The sequence below is a fragment of the Protopterus annectens genome, chromosome 1.part2 (genome assembly GCF_019279795.1).
Source record: "Protopterus annectens isolate FY-2018-M chromosome 1.part2, PAN1.0, whole genome shotgun sequence".
NCBI lineage: Eukaryota > Metazoa > Chordata > Ceratodontiformes > Protopteridae > Protopterus > Protopterus annectens.
Window position 1 is genome coordinate 753,219,843 of NC_056727.1, and position 12,180 is coordinate 753,232,022.

At 43.7% G+C, this 12,180-nt stretch overlaps 1 long non-coding RNA gene across 2 annotated transcripts in view; it reads right to left on the reverse strand.

Annotated features, from left to right (window-relative positions):
• Positions 1–12,180, reverse strand: part of LOC122791131 — a 1,637,998-nt gene that overhangs the window by 102,968 nt on the left and 1,522,850 nt on the right. The gene's annotated exons all lie outside the window — the stretch shown is intronic.

Here is a 12,180-nt window from a genome sequence, read left to right on the forward strand (position 1 = left end):
AAACACAGATTTCCCGTGTGGCTCAAATTGTTAGTAAGAATAGTATTGTTAATGGTGTCAGCTGCAAGGATAGATGCACATTCTGGCAGATAACTTATACACCCTGTGTGTGATAAATTCTGAATAAGTTACCTATAGTCCATGTTACTTGCTGTTACCAGTGTGTTATATTAGTAAAATCAGCTATACATCTTGCTAATGACAACACTTGCCATGCATGATCTCAGAAATAGTTTTTAAAATGTGAAAACTTTTAGTTATGTACTCACCATAACTTTAGATGTTTGGGATCCATCTCGCCTACATTCTGTACTGATGGGCTCGGAGCCGATCCCTCGGCTCCGACTCGGCACGCTTATGCTATAGAGCGAGGCCTCTTATTGGCTGAGCTATCTTTATCCCAGGATGCACCACCACTAATCCCCCAGATCTTGTTTGTCCGCATTCATGCACACATGCACAACTTGATTATATAACATTGTTAGATGTTTCAAGATGAAACAACAGGATTCGGACCTTCTGATATCCTCTGATCTCCAAGGAAGGGGGAAGGAGAGTGGGTTATTAGGAATGTAGGTGAGATGGATCCCAAACATCTAAAGTTATGGTGAGTACATAACTAAAAGATGTTATGTGATCCTATCTCGCCTACATTCTGTACTGATGGGACAGCGTCCCTAGCACCTAAATCCCGGGTGGCTCATTGGAAAACACTCCTGAGCACTGTGGAACCAAATGAAGCTCGTCCTCTAGATGCCACATCTAATTTGTAGTGTGAAACAAAGGTGCGGGGAAGACCATGTAGCAGCAGCACAAATGTCACTAATAGCAAGCTTAGAATGAAATGCTATCAAGTAGCCATAGCCCTTGTAGAATGAGCTTTGACAGAGGCGGTAAGCTCTTTGTTAGAATAAAAATAAGCTTGAGTAATACAGTCCCTGATCCATTTGGCAATAGTGACCTTTGTGACAGCTTTGCCCAATTTGTTGTCTGCAAAGGATACAAACAACTGATCTGTTTTCCTTGTTTGTTTGGTCCTGTCTAAATAAAACATAACTGTCTGTGGACATCTAGTGTGTGGAATATGAACTCCGCTTTGTTAGAGTATTTTGGGAAAAAACTGGAAGCTCTAACGATTGTTGTAAGCAGAAACTAGAACAAACTTTAGGGACAAAGGAAGGATTTGGCCTGAGGGATACTCTGTCTTTGTGAAAAACCAAGTACGGGGTTTTACTGACAAAGCCTGAAGCTCTGAAACTCTTCTGGCAGAAGTAATCGCCACCAGAAAGGCTGTCTTCCATGATAGGAACTTTAGATCACATGTAGCTGCCGGTTCAAAAGGGAAAGAAGTCAAGGCGCGTAACACTATATCGAGATCCCATGGAGGTGCAGGATGAGAAATCGGAGGTCTTAATAGAGCAGCACCTTTCAAGAAGGTCTTACACAATCTGTTGTTCATTAAAGGTGGGTCTATGGATTCGTGAAAATTAGAGATTGCTGCCAATTGTACCTTGATGGTAGAAACTGAAGAGCCTTGATTGAAAAGAGAAGTCAAAAATTTTAGTATTTCTGCCACGGGAATAGAAATGGGGTCCAGGCCCCGGAGTTGAGCCCAAATAGCAAATCTTTTCCATTTGCTAGAATACAGTTTCTTTGTAGCAGACTTATGGGTCAAGATAATATGTGCACAACATCTGGATCCAATGTATGACTCCTGACTATCGTCGGAAGAGGAGGAGCCAAGCCGTCAATTTTAAGGTGTGTAGGGACTGGTGGAATAGTCCCGACTGATGAACCAGTAGGTCTGGGATCTGATCCAGGAACCATGGACCTTCCAGAGCATGTTTCCGAAGATAGGGGAACCACACTTGACGAGGCCAGTAAGGAGCAATTAAGATCATTTTGCTCCCCAAGAGAGATGCCTTTTGAATCACCCTGGGAAGGAGAGGAACTGGAGGGAAGGCATAAAGCAAGCCGGTGGGCCAAGGATGGACTAATGTGTCCATGGGGCTCTTCCCCGGAGCCGGGGTTAGGGAGAAGAATTCTTTGCACTTTGCATTCAGAGGAGTCGCGAAGAGATCGCAACACGGAACTCCCCATTTGCTGAAAATCTGACTTGCAACTGTCATATTCAGTGACCATTCGTGAGGAGAGAGGATGGTTCTGCTCAATCTGTCGGCTATCACATTGGACTTGCCCGGTATATGAGTAGCCACTAGGAAGCGTTTGGTCGAGACTGCCCATTCCCAAACTCTCATGGCTTCACTGCAAAGAGGATAGGATCTGGTCCCTCCCTGTTTGTTCAGGTACCAGACAACTGACATGTTGTCTGAGTGAACAGCAATTACGCCCTGAGGGAGATAATCGTGAAGGGCTTGAAGGGACAGAAGTACTGCCCTCATTTCTAAGATGTTGATATGAAGTAAAGTCTCTTCTGAGTGCCATTTGCCTTGGACTGACCTGCCCAGGGAATGCCCCCCCACCCCGTCTGGGAGGCGTCCGTGGTCAAAGTGGCCGCCGGAGGAGGTAGAATAAAGGGTCGTCCCTGATCCACGTTGGAGGGCACTAGCCACCAGCGAAGGTCCCGTTTGCAAGATTCCGTGATCCATATGAGGTGACTGAGAGGGAGTTCCTGAAAGGACCACTGAGCTGAAAGAAGCCACTGAAGAATTCTCATGTGCAACCTTGCCAGGGGAACTAGAAGAACCATGGCGGACATGGATCCCAATAGCTGCAGGACCATTCTGGCTGGGGCTTTGGATCTGGGAAGTAAGGCTCGAACTTGAGCCTGTATGGTTTGTATCCTGTCTGTAGGTAGATAGACCCGCATTCGGTTTGAGTCTATCTCTACCCCTATGAATCTTATGCGTTGAGATGGCAGCAACACAGACTTTGGCCAATTGAAAGTGATTCCAAGGGAACTGCCCAGTGATATAGTGGCTTGTAGGCTCCGCAATAGTAGATGCTTGGAGGTGGCAGTTAGGAGCCAGTCATCTAGATACGGAAACACCTGGAATCCTAGACTTCTCAGGTGAGCAGTCACGACCGCCAAACATTTGGTGAACACCCTGGGGGCTGTGGTGAGACCAAAGGGCAGCGCGCGGAACTGAAAATGACTGCCTCCTAGGCTGAAGCGCAGATGTCTCCTGGACGCTTGATGTACCATGATATGGTAATAAGCGTCCTTGAGATCTATGGAGCACATCCAAACACCCTTCTCCAGCAATGGGAGAATGGTTTTTAGGGTGACCATTCGGAACTTGGACTTTCTGACTGAACGGTTTAGGATGCTGAGGTCCAAAATGGGCCTCAAGTCCCCGGTCTTTTTTTGATACAAAAAGAATCTTGAGTAAGTCCCTAATCCGATCTGGTCTGCGGGGACCGGTTGGATGACTCCTTTTTGCAGCAGCTTTGAAACTTCTGAGGCTGCGGTATCCCGTTGACTGGGTGGCGGGTCCGGGATTTTTTTGGACTGAGGGGAGGGATGAGAGAATGGGATGGAGTAACCTCCGGCGATAATCCGAAGCACCCATTGGTCCTGAGTGATACCTTCCCAGGCCTTTAGGTGCTTCGAGAAACGACCCCCAACTGGCTCCGGAGCTGCACAGCCGGGCAATCCCTCAGGGACTATGAAAGGCTGAAGAGCCATGAAAGGACTCGCTGTCTCCAGTGTTGCGAGGGCCTCTGCCGCCTCTGGGACGGCGTCTTCCAGAAGAATTTCCCCCTCCTCTGCCTCTGGAAGGCGAATCCTCCTGCTGAGAGGGGTAAGGCTTCTGAGATCTACGGAACCACATTTTCCCTCCTCTTTTAGTCTTGGGATAAGGCCGAAAGGGAGTGGAAAATCGTGCCCCTACGGCAGTCAGAGTCTTACCTTCCTGTTCACAGCAGGTTAGTGTGTCCTTTACCTTGGGTCCAAACAGGGAGGACCCATCAAAGGGGGCGTCGGCAAAGGAAGACTTAAAGGCCTCCGCGAAATGACACAGGCGGAGACAGGCTTGTCTCCGTAGAGCAATGCCTGTACCCACCGCTCTACTCGCCCCTTCGGCCGCATAAGAAATGAGCCTCATGGACGAGTTCGAAATGGACGACATTGTAGCCAGCTGAGAGCCAACCGTCTGGGCCAGCTCCTCAGGCAGGTTACCCAAGAGGGTATCAGATAGCTCCTTAATCAGATCCCTCTGAAATCTGGTAAAGTGCGTAAGGTAGTTCAAGGACCTCAGTGTAAAGGCCGCTGAACTGAGGGTGCGCTTTCCGTACCGATCCATGCTCCTCGACTCCTTATTAGGAGGATGGACGGACGTCGAAGCCTCTGCTACATCTTGCTGGGTAGCAGATGCCACCACCAAAGCATCTACAGCCACACCTTTAGTTAGAAACTCTTTTTCAGGGGGCGCCGAGAGGAACTTATTCGGACGAGCAGGCACCGGTTCCACAGAGTCTGGGTGTTCCCACGCCCTTCGACAGATCAAATCCAAGAGCTCATCGAAGGGCGGAGACACCCAGGAGGCAGAGGGCTGAGCCCCGAAGGCCTTCAGGAACACCGACTCATCAGCAGAGGGAGGTTTGGACTGCCAGCCGCCTCATTGTTTTAGGGCTTCCACGATGTCTGCAAAGGAGACATCATCCGAGGACGACTTAGGGGACCCCTCTGCATCATCGAGATCAGTGTTTGATGTCAGAGACTCATCAGGGGAGTCAACGTGCTTCCTCTTGCATGATCTTTTCCTGGGGGGTTCTTCCGAAGAGGCTTCAGAAGGACCTCCAGGAGGGGGAGAAACCCCAGCGGGGGTAACCTGAGGCCCGGGGGCTCCACTGTCTAAGAACAGGCAGACTGCCAAAGACCCAGTCTCCGTATGTAGGGAAGGAGCTGGGGAAACCGTGGAGGTAGCCAAGGAAGATTTGGCTAATGCACTCCTCATAGCCCTGAAGGCGGGACCACCAGAATCCTGGGAGGGTCCCACCTCCGTGGCCACGACAGTGGACGACACTCCCACCGCCGACGCACCAAGAGGGAGACTTGGGACCGAAAGCATCAATCCCGAAGCCTCCCCCCCAGGGCCGAAGGAAGAAGTCCGTGTACTGAACTCCGACCCAAGAGCCGGAGTTGGAGCAAGGGTCGGGCCCGACCCTAAAACCTCCACAGGTTCCACCAGCACCGGCTCCAATGGTGCCAAAGCTGTTGGAGGAGGAACCACAGTAGGGGAGTGGACCATCGGCTCTGAAGCCGAATGGGCTGGAGCCGAAACAAGCTTTTGGAACACCGGAGACTGGAAGAGTCGAAGGAGCACCCTGTCGATGTCCGAATCAGACATCTTGGATGATCTAGAGGATACCGATCGGGCCCGAACCGATTTCTCCATCGGCTCCGAAGGGCTCGGGACCGGCTCGAATGGACTCTACCACTATCGGCCCGAGGGAGATCTCAAGGTAATTTCCCTCGGTGCCGATAAGGACTTCGCCCAAGGGGAAGAGTCTGAGCCGGTAACCCTTATCGGCTCCAATATCAGTGGAGCCGATGAGGGTGACCCGCCTCTCGATGCCCCAGTCCTCAGCTCCGAAACCAGAGGGGTCGAGGCTGGAGGCATCGAGGCAGACCGTTCCGCCCTCGGCTCCGAAGTCCGTGGAGCCGATGGAGAAGTCTGCTTAGATTTTTTTGCAGTCGGTTCCGACTGACTGGTCGGAGCCGACGCTTTTTTCTTTTTATAAGGAGAAGGAGAGGAAGATAAAGCCTCCTCGAAGGATGGCTTGATTAACCCTTTCAGGATTAATTTGTTCTTCCTCTCCTGGAGGACTCTTGATGAAAAGGCGTGACACACGCTACACGATTCTTGTAGGTGCTTGGCGCCTAAGCAATAGACGCACGAGGAGTGGTCGTCCGTTATGGACATTTTGAAACCACACCTCGTGCATTTCTTAAACCCGGTGGGTTTGTATTCTTTAGACATAGCCGAAAAGTCAAACACAGTTGTCTACAACCAAAAAGAAGGGTTACAGCAAATAAAATATCCCTACTTTAATAATTTTAAACTTTAAATAAAATTTTTTTTTTTTTTTTTTTTTAGAATACAGTAAAAGAAACAATTTTTACAGAAGAAGAGAGATAGAGAGGGTCAAGACCCTCTAACTTAAATGGGTACTTGACCCACACACAAAAAAACAAGGTAGTAGAAACAACAGGGGAAGGCCCCTCTAACTTAAACGGGAAACCTTCCCTGACAGGAAAAAACACGAAATCCTCTACCAAAACTACTAATACACACTCGTATAACAACAATAGCTGTTAAAACAGCTTTTGGATTTAAATCAAGCAAATTTCTGACAGGAAAAAGCCTAAATAAATAGTACTTAGCCCAGCCAAGTTGAGACCATATCTTAGCTTGTAAGCGGCAAACGAGATCTGGGGGATTAGTGGTGGTGCATCCTGGGATAAAGATAGCTCAGCCAATAAGAGGCCTCGCTCTATAGCATAAGCGTGCCGAGTCGGAGCCGAGGGATCGGCTCCGAGCCCATCAGTACAGAATGTAGGCGAGATAGGATCACATAACATCAGATATTTAAGATCAAGATGAATACTGCCATTACCTGAACCTGTCATGAGTTGTAATACAAGTTATGATGTTGCAAGCCGATAATGAAATAGTATTCATATAAAACTGTAATGACAGTAAAAATTAAATATAATTTTTTTACTTTGTTGCCTTTTGGAAATGTGTCACTGCTTAAGGAAAAAAGTGAAAATTTTAATTCAGGCTGCCTTCTGTAGCACAAACATGCCGGTTAATGGTGTGTAGATATCAGCCCTCTGGATAGTACTTAGTGAATATATTCCACCTCTCAGACAACTCTCCATGTAGCACAAAGTATAAGTGAAGTGAACTGAGAGAAATAAGACATGGTGCATGCTATGAATACAGTTAATTAGTAACTTCTTAGAGTGTGGTCCAAATACATATTTATACACATTTTTATCACTGTGTTGTTATGTAAATATCAACTATGCTCACTATTACTAATAGTATGTGGGCAGTCTGTCCACTTTCATACTATTTGTCATTAACTGCAGGCCTGATAATGTGTTCCACAAAGTATATTTCTGATGTTTCAAGGAGATGTGAGAAGGATAAATGAGTCAGTTGAATGCATGGCTTTCTCTGGCTATTGCTAAATATACTCATTGATTGAATTAATTTTACTGTCAGATTTTTTTCTATCGTATTTCATTTCTAATGCCTTTTGCATTTTTGCTCCACTTGACGAAGTGCAAACATGGTTCACTGCCTAAGGGGAAAAAATTAATTTGGGCTGCCTTCTGCCATGCAAACAAGCCTGGCACCAGTGTGCTTTCATCAACAATCTGGACTGTACTGAGTGAAGAAATTCCACCTATCACATACAAATCTTTTTGGCTCAAGGTATAACTAAAGTGAGTTTAGATATAGGACATACATGATTAAGGGTTCAAATCCAGCTAAAAGATGCTTTTATAAAGGGTTTCAGAATCCCATTTTTCACAACATTTTGATTAAGAATGTAAAACTAAATACAAATGAGAATGATAAACATGATAATTGCAAGCAGTGTATTAGTGATGCATAAATAACTTTTTCTGTTTAGCATATATCATTGTTTCACACATATCCTCAAGATAATGTGTGTACAATATCTTAAACATGATGATGATATTTAATTTAAAATGCACTTACATGTATATATGATGGGCACAATAGTTTTGTTATAATCATCATGACTCATCACATATCCTGACTATGTTTAGGACAGTGCGTCTTGTGATGTATGTATGTAACATACTCCAACCTGTATTACTAAGGTCATGCAACTCCATCCATCTGAAATATACTTACAAACAGAAGTGCTGCCTTTTACATAGGAACACATTCCGAGGACTACCTAAAATCACACACACACATACAGGCCTCTCTGAAATGTATCTCCATTCATTCTGAAACTAGTATGTTTCTGACATCCTTAAAAGGAAGCTGTCCTTTGCCAAGGGGAATCAATAAATTAAGTTTCAATTTTTGCATTTTTTATTCCTTGGGTTTGATTCACAGATGGTGAAACACAATTTTAAGTGTGTAAGTCCCAAGATCAAAATATGTTACAATTCATCCTATTTATCCTTATAAACACCAAGGATTACAAGCCAAGACTCTGAGTACTTCATTGCTGAACATTGCAACATGTGTCAATAGGTTGAGCATCACATATAGCAAATCTCACTGCCATGTTTCATTCCTTTATTGCTATTTACTGTAAGTGCTACCAATGTGTCTGCCAAGGAATCTGTATGATTGCAATTGCACAAATGCAGTTGGCAAGACTATATGTCCTTGTGCATAGCCTGTTATATGCAAGATCTGAAATGGGTGCCAATTCAGATATATATTGTTCACTTGACTACTACAGGCATGGCTAGTGATGGAGAGAATGGTGCTAAAGTTTGAGCACAAAGGTGGGATGTTGAGGAGTCCAGGATTTTTGGCATACTCCTAGTGAAGTGTTACAGCCATAGGCTGCTGCAGGGGGAATTATACTAGGTCTCAGTATAAAAAACATCATTCCACATATCGGGGAACAATGTCATCACCACTATAGTGACTTGACAAAGCACAACCAGGACCTCTTAAGTTGATGGGAGGCTGAATTTAAGACTGCAAGCACCCCTCAGTTGTGTAAGTATACTAACCCACCAATAGTCAATGATACAGCATGCATTAGACAGCTAAGATAGTCATTCATTATGCTTTCATATATGTTGTTTTCTTTTTCTCTGCTATACAGCTGCACAGAAAATAGCAGCAAACTGTGAGGTACACTGTGAGAGACTAACTTGCCTCAGAGAGTCACACGGAAAGCATACCTTAGGTTCAAATGCAAGCCAGATGATTATTTTCAGTCTCTCACTCCCTAGTATCTTGAGCAAGCATACTTCAACCTTGATATCAGTCATGCATGCCTTCTGCAGTACATCTCGCTGCTTTCATTAGGCAATGAGAACACCAGCTTAACTGTGTGTGGGTTCAATACCCAGAAGCAGCAATTAAGTTTTATTATAAGATAGTATTTCTAAAATACAACCAGCAAACATGAATGTCAGGAACAATTATATTATGGTTAAGTGCAATTATTACATGTGAATGCATATATCCTATGCAGCAAAGGGAAATAAAGGCTGTTTCTTATATCTTAACAGTGATGTTTGTTTATTTTATGGTGCATTAATATCTTCCCATCATATCTGCAGGTGGCAAAAGTGTACAACAGTCAGTTATCTTATTTGTTTATGTATTAAAATGTATTGAAAAAATAAAGTAATGTGCCATGCCATGGATCTAAGTGTCTCTGTTATTTGTGTCTCCACACCCTATCTCCATTTTTTAAAATAATTTCTTAACATTCTGCTGTTTGTATGCCTTGCTGCTGAAAACACAATGAACAATAGCACAGAGATGTAGGCAGACCAATGCAGCTCATCCCACCATACCTCCACAGATTTTGGCACAGACACTCAGCACTTTGGGTTCACAACCTGTCAGCATTGCCTCCACAACCACTGCCTTACCTGCTCCCCCTGCGTCAGGTAATCCTGCCTTGGTTGTGGTAATCTCCAAGAGCAGTACAAGTGGAGGTGGCAATGTTGTCACCTGGAAGAAGATGACAGGGCTGGTAGAGGATATAAAGGAGAGGGGTCTCGGTGCACAAATCAGCAGGATTGAAAAGGTCCTGCATCACATTGCTAAATCGATGCCATGTCTGGCATTGACCCAGACAAGTGACACAGGAAACGGTGATGACAGTTCTGAGATTGAGGACTAGATTCTCACTGTTCTCAAGCTGAATGTGGGTATACATCCTATGCCACTATCATGGTATTCCACAAACATCTGTGTCCATCACCATTATTGTCTGTCTTGTATGTATATCATGTATGTCTGTATCTGCTTCCTAACCTATCCTAGCAACCTGATACTAACATTCCTAAGCCCCTTCCCCAACATTCCTCTCTCTTCCGAAAAATACTGAAAACAGGCAACCATCCCACAAAAAAATTATGCCACATACATAGCTCTCCACTTCACTTATGTGTCTTCTTGACACACTTGATTTGGTTCAATTGGCTATACAACATTCTTCTGTTGTGGTCACCCATGCATGGTGTGGTGACTCTCCAAAGTCATGAAATTCTTTGTACAATTCTCTGTTTATGTTATGAAGAAGTGGATAGCTATGGTGCTCTCTCACCACCCTCCTGCAAATTCCTGTATTCTTTCCTATGTCCTACCCTTTGACCACCCCCTTTTTTACCATTGTCTTATCAACCCCTTTTTCATATGTTTTAGTCTGGTGAAAAAATAGACTCATATATAACTCACATGGCCAGAAATGGCCCATGGAAAAGCCTTCACTTTTTGTTTTCAGCATTTGCATGGAGGTTGGCATAGAGTACCAGTGTTGAGTGATGGTGAATGCTGTTTAATTTCCTATGGCAAAAACAGAAGATTTTAATTTCAGCTGCAGTAGTCTGGTTACTCTTGCACAAATGTGTTTAAATTTGCTGCACTATGGTAATATAGAGACAAGGTGAAATAAAGACAGTACTGTGAAACAATTACTGTAATAGTTCTCAGGGTGCTGGATATAATGAGCTAAACTTTCTATGTGGTGTGTTGAAATAATTCCTCTGTTTGCACACTGATGTTTTTGCATAGTTTCATGGGATCAATTACAGCTGTAGGTCAAGTTATTATTTCATAACATTTTATATTTCTATCATATAGTTAACTGCAGTTATCTGTATTTCTCTCCATTTACAACATTTCATTAACATACTAGATGAATAATGCATCAAGAAAGCATTTGCAAAAACATTCCATCCTCAGCAGGGAGACTATAGTAAACCACCCTTATCCTGCTTATGTCTTAAACTAGTTTCTACTCTCCTACCCCTTCTTGCTCCCTATAGAAGGCACTTCATTGTACAAGGTATGACAGCTTAATAATGAGATAATAAGTAAGATTAGAGAATGGGTGACCTGTAGATCGCACCCTGCTTGTAGAATGAATGTTTTCCATCAGGGTGTTAATCTACAGATATCGCCCACTGAAAAACGAGTCCACTGCTTCACAGCAGCATATTAAGCTGCATGGAGTTCGGAATGAAAAAAAATAACAGCCAACATTATTTTATGCTGGCTAAGCAGCACATTTGTTGTTTAGCAAGGGTAAAATAAAAAAACAAAAATAAAATTAAAAAAAATAAAAAAGCTTGTGTGTCTGTGTGTGAGAGTGTATGCATGCATGAAAGTAAGAGACAAATCGATCAAGCTATTATTTTACATTCGCTAAGCAGCACTTTTGCTGTTTAGCAAGTGTAAAAAAATAAATGAAACAGAAAAAAATAGATATGTGTGTGTGTGGTTTTGTGTGTGTGTGTGTGTGTGTGTGTGTGTGTGTGTGTGTGTGTGTGTGTGTTTATGTATCTGTCTGCGTGTGAGTGAATGAAAGCAGAAGAAACTGTGTGTATGTGAGACAGAGTCAAAAGTGAGAGCGAGAGCAACCGAGCACAATCCCCTGGCAGCATCAGTTAAGAGGTTTGTGTACTTTTCGACCTCTTAGCTCAAGATATCTGGATAAGCCTAAAATAAATGGGGGACAAAGTCTCAAAATAGGAACATATTTTAAATGCTGCTGTTACAAAATCAAAAAGTTACTTGAATATTAGTGTTTGTGTTGGCATGTATTTTCTGAAGCAGAGGTGTGTGTGTGTGTGTGTGTGTGTGTGTGTGTGTGTGTGTGTGTGTGTGTGTGTGTGTGTGTGTGTGTGTGTGTGAGTGTGATTGACCACTGGCAGGACCAGCAGTAAAGAGGTTTGCATACATCTCAACCTTTTAGCTGAAGAAATCTGGATAAAGTCTAAAATAAAGGGGGAACAAAGGCTCAAAAATAAGAACAATTTTTAATTATTGCTCTTATAAAATTACAAACTTGCTTAAATAAAAGGATTTGTGTTAGCATGAATTTTCTGAAGGAAATAAAAGACTGAAACTCAAATATATGCCATTATTTAGTAACTTCATTCTCCAATGACCTGCAACAAACCAAACGTTTTATGAGTAAGGGACCAAAAAATAAAGTAAATACCTGGATATTTTTTTTTAA